Here is a 9,515-nt window from a genome sequence, read left to right on the forward strand (position 1 = left end):
CACTACTCACGACTTAAAACTGGGAGCGGTTATCTTCGCACTTAAAATCTGGAGACATTATCTCTACGGTACAAAGTGCACCATCTTCACCGATCATAAAAGTTTGCAACACATATTTGATCAGAAAGAACTAAATATGAGGCAACGAAGATGGGTCGAGTTGTTAAGCGATTATGACTGTGACATCCGTTATCACCCCGGCAAGGCTAACGTCGTAGCCGATGCCTTGAGTAGGAAAGATCGGGTTAAGCCATTGCGAGTGCGAGCACTGGGGATGATAGTCCGTTCGAACCTTTCGGACCTGATTCGAGTCGCTCGACGTGAGGCGTTGAAAGAGGAACAATTGGAAAAGGAGGGACTTTACGGCAATGAGAAGAATTTCGAACAGCGCGTGGACTAAATTCTCTACTTCAAAAAAATCGGGTTTGGATCCCGACCCTCCATGACCTTCGTGAATTAATCATTGACGAAGCGCATAGATCGAAATAATCCATACATCCGGGATCGGATTTTACTATTGATGATACGGATATCTGAAAGGATTTTTATTAATGGTCGAGTTTGGAGAAAGATATGGTCACGTGTGTTGGTGAATATTGAGTTATGCAAGAGATAAGGCTGCACACCGAAAACCCTAGGGAACGCCACGACGACAGAAAAATTCGCCAATGATAGTGGGAATAAATTACAATGGATTTCGGGACGCAAATTCCCATGTTATATCAAAGGCATGAGGTAAATTAGGTAATCGCGGATCGATTAACCAGTCCTCGCATTTCATCCCAATCTATGACGATTACCACAATGAATTCTCGCCCAAATTCATGATGTTGAAATGGTAAATCGTCGTGGAGTACCATTTTCAATGATCTCAGATCGAAATAGTCATCCTGCTTCCATTATTGGAAGGAGGGGAAGGAAGCATCGAGAGCTTGAAGCTTTCTATGGGTGAAGCAGTTATCACCAATTTGTTAAATTGAAAATGGGCGTCGATCGAGCCATAAGATTTGAATTGATTCGAGAAACAACCAATCGGGTTTATAATGTTTAAGAGAAGTTGAAAGTAGCGCGAGGTTGGCAAAGGATTTATGTCAACGTACAAAGGAAACCATTGTCACTAAATAGAGGTGACAAGGCATTTTAAGGCATCACCTTAGAGAGAGGTGATTTGAGGTTTGGCAAAACCGAAAATAGCTTCTTAATATATTGGACCCCATGAGAACTATCTCCATGGTTGGTCACTTAGTTTATCAATTAAAGTACTCCAGGGGCTAAGTACTATACATGATATTTTGCCATGTATACGGATTGAAAAGTGCCTAAGCGATGAGGCAACGAAAGTACTAGTAATAGAGGTACTCATAGAAGACATGTTTGATATCATAACTAATTCCGTAGTGATAGTAGACGGGAAAACTAAACAGTTTGGACATACCAAGCTTTATTAATTAAGATTAAGTGGAATTCACAGCGAAGACCAGATTATACTTGGTAACGCGAGGATGAATCCTGAAGGAAAAACCCCCCCACCTTTCTCTCGAAAGGAGATAGTGGGCGTGTAAAATTTCGAGGACGAAATTTCTTAACGGGGGGAGAATGTAACGATTCTGACGAAACCAGGTATACCCTAACCGGTAGACGTTAGTTAGGTCATATGTAATGTCGGGTACATGAGTTACCATGGTAATTATACGAGAAAACATGATTCATTGTATTGATTGCACGTGAATATATAATTCACCGTATTGAATATGCGATCAAACGATCGATAGTTATTGAAACCCGAATGAATCGAGGGTTCAATTATAGACGAGATATATGACATTTAGTGATGTTACGAAGTATTAAAGCTTCGGGGTAAGTGGATTAAAGCACAGAAAAAGGATTTCGATTTAATAGTACGTCGGTACGTTAAACGAAACCTTTAATACCAAACCGAGCAAGAGACGATCGATCAAGCCGAAAAAGATGCGTAATAACTAATAATATGACGTTTTAAGTTAATAAATGTCATGGTTTAAGTTTTTAAATCGGTTTAATATAAATTTCATTTTTAAGACGAAAAAGACCGTTTTAGCCTCGTTTTAAGCCGACTTAAACATTTAAACGAAAAACGAACTGAACCAGATTATCCAAAACATTATCCGGATTGCGGATATCCAAATGAGTTGCCAAAAATAAACTTGTGGGTCCCACCCCACCCCCACATGTAGACCGATCGGCCTCCATGGTCCTTATTATCCTTTTTTTTCTTTTTTCAAACAACAAAACACAATCTTCAACACTTTCTCTCAATTCCAAAGGCTTAAACCCGAGTGTTGAGCAAGAACAACGAGGTAATGATCGAGTTATATGTGTGTTCATCTTCCTTTCTTGAGTGTTCTTGCAAGGAAATGAGGTTTCCAAGTGAAAAAGGGTGAAAACCCGAGATGGAACCGATTCTTGCATGATCAAGTGATGTATACGGGTTATACAAGGGATCTTGGTCCAAGGAATGAGTTAAACGAATCAAAAACGAATTTTTACGGTTAAATCTTTGTTTTTAGTATCATAACCGTAACCATGAAAGAAATGGCTTGATCGTGAGTGTAACTTGCTTGGTATTGTGGTATGTTGTTTGTAGGATCTGTATTTTGTGGTAGATAAGGCGGAAAGATGAGTTTGTAGCTTGTAGTGGAGGAAAACGAAAGGTATATTCGGTTATGTTCGGTTTTGGGGAAATTTGGACAGATTGTTGATGCTTTAGAGTTAGGTCATGAAATTTTACAGATGTGTTAAACACATGAAAATATGAAATCTGTGAAGTTTTGGTAATTTTTGGATAAAGGGTGAATATTTGGTGAATTTAATGCTCGGTTTTGGCCAAAAATGGTGAAAAATAGTTAAATATCATGAAAAATTCTGGACAATTTCAGATAAGCTTTTCATTTCATTTATAAGTCACACACAAAATTTGAGGTCCGTTGGAGAAGTCTAAGTAGGCTTTTCGGTTAAACGAGTTCTAGGGATTTCTAGCTCGGTTTTGGAAAAAGGGCTTGTAAAAGAAGATTTTGGTTCTGGAAATATTATAGGGGACTATGTGGATGGCAGGGGACATCCAGGAAAAATTTGGGATTTTTCTAAGGTCGTTTGGTATTTACGACATATTTAGTGTTTAAATGGTGTTTAAAAATAGATAAATAAATTTTAAATATAAGAATTAATTCTGGAAATATTTTTATTAAATTCCCCACTATTAAAAGGTGATTTTTGCAAAATTTCAAGATCCGAGAGTAAACGGATAATTAATCGTGCTAATTATCAAACTTTTAAAGTTAAAACGCGTAAACCGGTGAAGTTCGCTTAAGCGAGCTGACTGGTGTATAAAAACCTTAAAAATGGACTATTTTCATATAATTGAGTTAAACAAGTAAAAATGAATCATCCGAAAATAATTCGGATGATTTGGGTATTTTTAACCGATTTAACAGTTTCCGGTACGCCAAAGACGGAAACGGGTCCCGCGGCCAATCGGGACGTCTAAACCGAGCTATAATTTCACATTTCAAATTAAATTATCAGACAACCACTATTTTCGGGTCGTATGTGACCAAACTCATTTTTGAAACATAAAACGGATAATCGTGCTAGGCACGCAAAACGAGAAAACGACTAATAGCAATTGTGACCATGGAACTCTAAACGACATCACAACCTGAGTCCGGAGAAGTGTTTCTGGGTTAACATTGCCCCCGGAACAGGTACAGTACTGGGTTAACAGTGTCCCCAGATGTACCGATTGATAAGGTTAAAGATTATATAAACAATAATTGTATAATAACGATCGTAGGGATCATATTACAGATTGGACGTGTTAATTGATAATGATTGTTGTTACCTGCTTGCATGTGCTAAGGTGAGTTTCACGAGCCCCTTTTTACTGAAATGTTTTAAATATTTTCCCGGGGCGGAAAGCATGTTTCTATCAAAAGGTTTAAGTACATGCTGATCGCATGGAAATGAATGTATTTATATAATGTTTATTGTACGGGAATCGTACGGTAATGTATTAAAATGGTAATTGTCTGAGTTGTTAATATTGAAAGGTCCCGCAACAGTGTTCTGGGTTAACAGTGTCCCCAGAGGTTATTGGAAGTGTTCTGGGTTAACAGTGTCCCCAGAGGTTATTGGAAGTGTTCTGGGTTAACAGTGTCCCCAGAGGTTAGTGGAAGTGTTCTGGGTTAACAGTGTCCCCAGAGGTTATTGGAAGTGTTCTGGGTTAACAATGTCCCCAGAGGTTATTAAATGTGTTTATGGGTTAACAGTGTCCCCAGATAATATTATATTATGATATGGATTTATCATGGTTTACTAAAATTGTGAAACTCACCAACTATTCGTAGTTGACCCGTTTTCTCACATGTTTTTCAGGTACAACTAAGATAAAGTGATTGATTACGTGCTAAGTGCTTGATGTGTGTAAGTTTTGCGTGCTGGATGTTAAGATACATTATAATAAATAGAATTATGTATCATATTGTATGTTGTGTGTATCACCTAGACGGTAATGAAATACAAGTTAATGTAATTTGAAGTATATTAATGCATTCAGTTTTCTTTATAAACAATGTGGTTGATATCAGAGGTGTCTGTTGCATCCCGTTTACGTTTCCGCTGCGGTTACGGGGTGTTACATCAACTTCCAGAAGTGGAACCAACCCAATTGCTCTCGTAGTTCATGAGATATAATATTTACAAAACAACCTAACAGCAGGTCTCACAACTCAGATTTGCACAACGTTTTTGTAAAATCATAAATGTTAACCTTTACACGTTCAAAAATTGAAAATTTATATTCTTTAGAAACTAGACTCAACCTAGTTTACTGTAGTATCAATAATCTCAACCAATTTTCACATTTACACCCCGATACAGTCAATTGAACATCAACAACACAATCTGTCCAGAAACGGTTTGCATCCAAACTCAACATATTAACTATCTATAGACCACAATCCACTCATATGACATTCTAGACACCATAATCACTATCCGTGCACATCAATTACACATTACATACATGATTAGGGTTTTTCTTGAACTAAAATCAAAGACACAAACAATTAACATGCAATAACACCAATACTAGCTATCAATTCAACAATCAATACATCTTTCAATCAAAGCAAGACACATGAACACAATCACATATAAAAATCGGACCTAGGGTTTATAATTAACCCATTAAAAATCGAAATTAAGCATAAAGGATGCATAGGATAGTCGTTTATACCTTCCTAGCACCTTAATCTTCAATCAAACTTGAACAATCTTGATTGTATGTGTGTGTATGAGGTCCGATTGCAAGGGAGAAGCAAGGGGGGGGGCTGCCGTCGACTTATGTGAGGGAAAGAGGGAGGAGAGTTAGGGTTTTATTATATTATTAATAATAATCATGTTACATCTAGGTCCCTCCACTTTCAAATGTTATTTTTCTAGCTTAATTAACTAGTTCTAGCACATTGAGTTAACGTTTATAACAATGTTATCACATAACACATAAGTCTAACACATAATTATCACATAATTATTGTTTTGACGTTTTTCGTTTATTCATCAATTGTTTGCGTCAATTCGTTTGCGTTTCGGTGCAATTCCCGAAAGACTACACGTGTAGTAAGTGTTAAGTGTCATTTAAACCCTAGTTTAAATGTAATGAGGTGTGTGTTATAGATTCAATGATCTTAAGTTTGAATTGACGGAGTTGAGTTAACGGAGTTAACCTGAAATTGACGATTGTCACAATGTAGTTCTTCTTTTTCTAGCTAATCTGCCTTCAAAGCCTTGTCTTGTGCAACACGAACTTGTTCGGTTAGGCTACTTTGAACAATCATTCCGAGTGCCCGTACCCTTAATGGTTTGACTCTGTCTTTTCGGCTTAAAGCATCAACTACTACGTTGGTCTTACCTGGATGGTATTTAATCTCACAATCATAATCATTTAATAGTTCTACCCATCTCCTTTGTCTCATGTTTAGCTCTTTCTGATCAAATATGTGTTGTAGGCTTTTGTGATCAGTATAGATAGTACATTTTGTGCCGTACAAGTAGTGTCTCCAGATCTTCAATGCAAAAATAACCGCTCCCAATTCCAAATCGTGGGTTGTATAGTTCTTCTCGTGTATCTTTAATTGTCGGGAGGCATATGCTATTACTTTCTTACCTTGCATCAGTACGCATCCTAAACCTTTACGAGACGCGTCAAAATATACCACCAATTCATCAGTTCCATCTGGAAGGCTTCATATTGGAGCCTCACATAACTTCTGTTTTAACGATTGGAAGGCCATTTCTTGTTCTTCTCCCAATTCATACGCTCGATCTTTTTGAGTTAGGAGGGTTAGAGGTTGGGCAATACTTGAAAAGTTTTCAATGAATCTTCTATAATACCCGGCTAGTCCTAAGAATTGGCGAATTTCTCTTGGTGACTTTGGAACTTGCCAGTTTTTAATGGCCTCAATTTTACTTGGGTCTACTTGGATCCCTTGATGGTTCACAATGTGCCCCAAAAACTGTACTTCTTGTAGCCAAAATTCACATTTGGACAACTTTGCGTATAACTTCTCTTGCCTCAATAATTCTAAGATTTCCCGCAAATGTTGTTCGTGTTCCTCCTTACTTCTCGAATATATCAAAATGTCATCGATAAACACTATCACGAACTTGTCAAGGTAAGGTTTGCAAACTTGGTTCATGAGGTCCATAAACACTGCAGGTGCATTTGTCAACCCAAACGGCATAACCAAAAATTCATAGTGACCATACCGAGTTCGGAAAGCTGTTTTTGGTACGTCTTCTTCCTGAATTCTTACTTGATGATAACCAGATCTAAGATCAATTTTTGAAAAATACTTCGCACCCTGGAGCTGATCAAACAAGTCATCAATTAGAGATAAGGGGAATCTATTCTTTATAGTCACTTTATTCAATTCCCGGTAATCAATACACATCCGAAAACTTCCGTCTTTCTTTTTCACAAATAACACTAGTGCTCCCCACGGCGAGTAACTAGGTCGGATAAAACCCCTGTCCAGTAATTCTTGTAACTAGTTGGACAGTTCTTGCATTTCAGAAGGTGCAAGTCGATAAGGTGCCTTAGCAATGGGTGCTGCTCCGGGTATCAAGTCAATACGGAATTCAACTTGTCGGGTTGGTGGTAAACCAGGCAACTCGTCGGGAAATACATCTGAATACTCGTGTACCACTGGGATGTCTTCTATTCGCTTTTCATCGGGGTCTTTGACTGTTACGCTCGCCAAGTATAATGTACAACCTTGGCGCAAATACTTTAAAGCCTTAAGTTGGGATACGAGAGGCAACATAGTACCAGATTTCTCGCCTTGAAATACCATTGCCTCATCATTCGAATGAAGTATCCTAACAGTCTTATCTTTACAGGCAATTTCAGCTTTATACTTAGATAGCCGATCCATACCGACTATAACATCAAAACTTCCTATTACTACATGTGGGTCTTGTCACGCTTCGCCTGATCCATTTACGGAAGGGCATCCCCTAGCCGGATAGGAAGTTGATGTTGCCCTTGATTTTGTCGTTTTACTATATCGGGATTCAATTTGGGGCAGTGTCTCCTAAAGTGTTTCGTACTACCGCACTTATAACATGTCTGGAGGCTCATTGAAGATGGGGTTTGTTGATTAGATTGTTGTCGAAATGGTTGGGACTAGGTGTTTGTGGATAACGAGGTTGGGTTGTTTGAGACTGTCGGTTTGAAGTATTCATTATAGTTCAACAACTTGTGGTATAATGCCCAATCATTCCGCATCTTTGACATTAGGTCGTTCGACATTCACCAGTGTGATGCAAATTACACTTTCCACACTTTGGCAACAACCCTTTGTATGCATCTTGTTTCATGTCGGAACTGGTCTTAGCATAGTTCTGAGTTGTAGGGCAGATTCGTTTATTCTGAGATTTCACTCGTGTTCTAGAGATATAACTAGTTCGTTTTAAACCGGACGATTCTCCTGGTACTCTTAATACACCATTTCTTGTAAGGTCAAAGGTAATAACGCTGGATTGTGACACAACACTTTCTAAAGTTGGGTGGGTAGTGGAATTGACTATACTTCTCACGGTTGGGGTCAGTCCCCAAATATAACGCTCAATGCGCTTGAATTCTGGAATAATTGACCATGGTACTAAACGAGTCAATTCATTGAAACGGTTTGTGTAACTTAAATGATCAGCGTCTCTCATTTCCAAATTCCAAAGTTCGTATTCTAATTTCAGGATCTCATTTCTTGGGCAAAAATGTTCTAATACTTTAAGTTCGGTCCAGGACATATGGTTTATAGCATCTTGTCCCCTTAATTGTATCACTGTGTTCCACCACATCAAGGAATGATCCAGAAACATAGTAGTGGTGAATTTGCCTATACGGTCCGGTGGACATTCACTAATGTTGATTACAGACTCGTTTTTCTCAATCCATTTCACCAATCCGCTAGCTCATCAGTACCACTGAAATTTATAGGTCTACACGACATAAACTTTTCATACAAACATTCTCGCGGGGAATTCGTGTTACCAGAAATATTAGTATACAGTGGGGGAGTTATATTCGTGACATTATTTGTATTCAACGGGGAAATACTATTCGTAGCTGTATTAGTGTTCGGCGGAGGTGTAGTATTAGCGGTTGTATCAGTGCTCGACGGTTGGTTAACTGTCGTATTTTCACGTATGCCAGAAGTGACTTGCGCTACAATAGTCAGTATCACTGCTTGTAGGTGGCGAGCAATCATTTCGCCCACATCCGCCTCAAATATAGTATTAGTTTTCTCCGGGACCATTCTATAACAATTATCATAAACACACAACTATGCCAAAGAACACATTTGTATTACACATAACTGTTACTATACATATGTAATCCAAACCCAGTGCATGGACTTAACCTGGCATCGGCCAGCTCTTAAATAGATATACTAAAATTTGTCACTATATAGAGGCTTAACCCGGTAAGGGTCAGTGCTTGTAACAATAGTAGATTAAAAACATCCTCCATGTCAGCGCAATATGCTACTACTAGTGCTGCATGGGGTATCAAAAGACTATGTATAACAAAACCATACTACTTTTATTTATATTTATCCATATGTATATAATACAATAACCACACACAAACAACCATTTAGGCTGCAATAATTTCTTGACAACCGCATAACTTGGTTGTCACTATGTCCAAGATCCGTTTAATAATGAGTATCGGATCAATGTAAGCTCATCACTACCTGTTGTATATCCAGCATGTAATCATATAGCTCACGTCTTCTCTATATGTTGGTGATCATAGCTATTAAGTGCTTTAGTATCTGATTAGTCAATACAACTAACCAGGCTGGGTCAGCTAAATGGGGAGGTTCTGGATTAAGTACAAGTATACTCCATGTAATGAAAGGTATCTTGGTAACATAGATACTGAAGGTTCTTCCCCTATGATAAGTCAATAT

Source organism: Bidens hawaiensis, unplaced genomic scaffold, assembly GCF_021521415.1.
Source record: "Bidens hawaiensis isolate Kalapana, Puna unplaced genomic scaffold, B.hawaiensis_p1.1 tig00008249_1, whole genome shotgun sequence".
NCBI classification, from domain to species: domain Eukaryota; kingdom Viridiplantae; phylum Streptophyta; class Magnoliopsida; order Asterales; family Asteraceae; genus Bidens; species Bidens hawaiensis.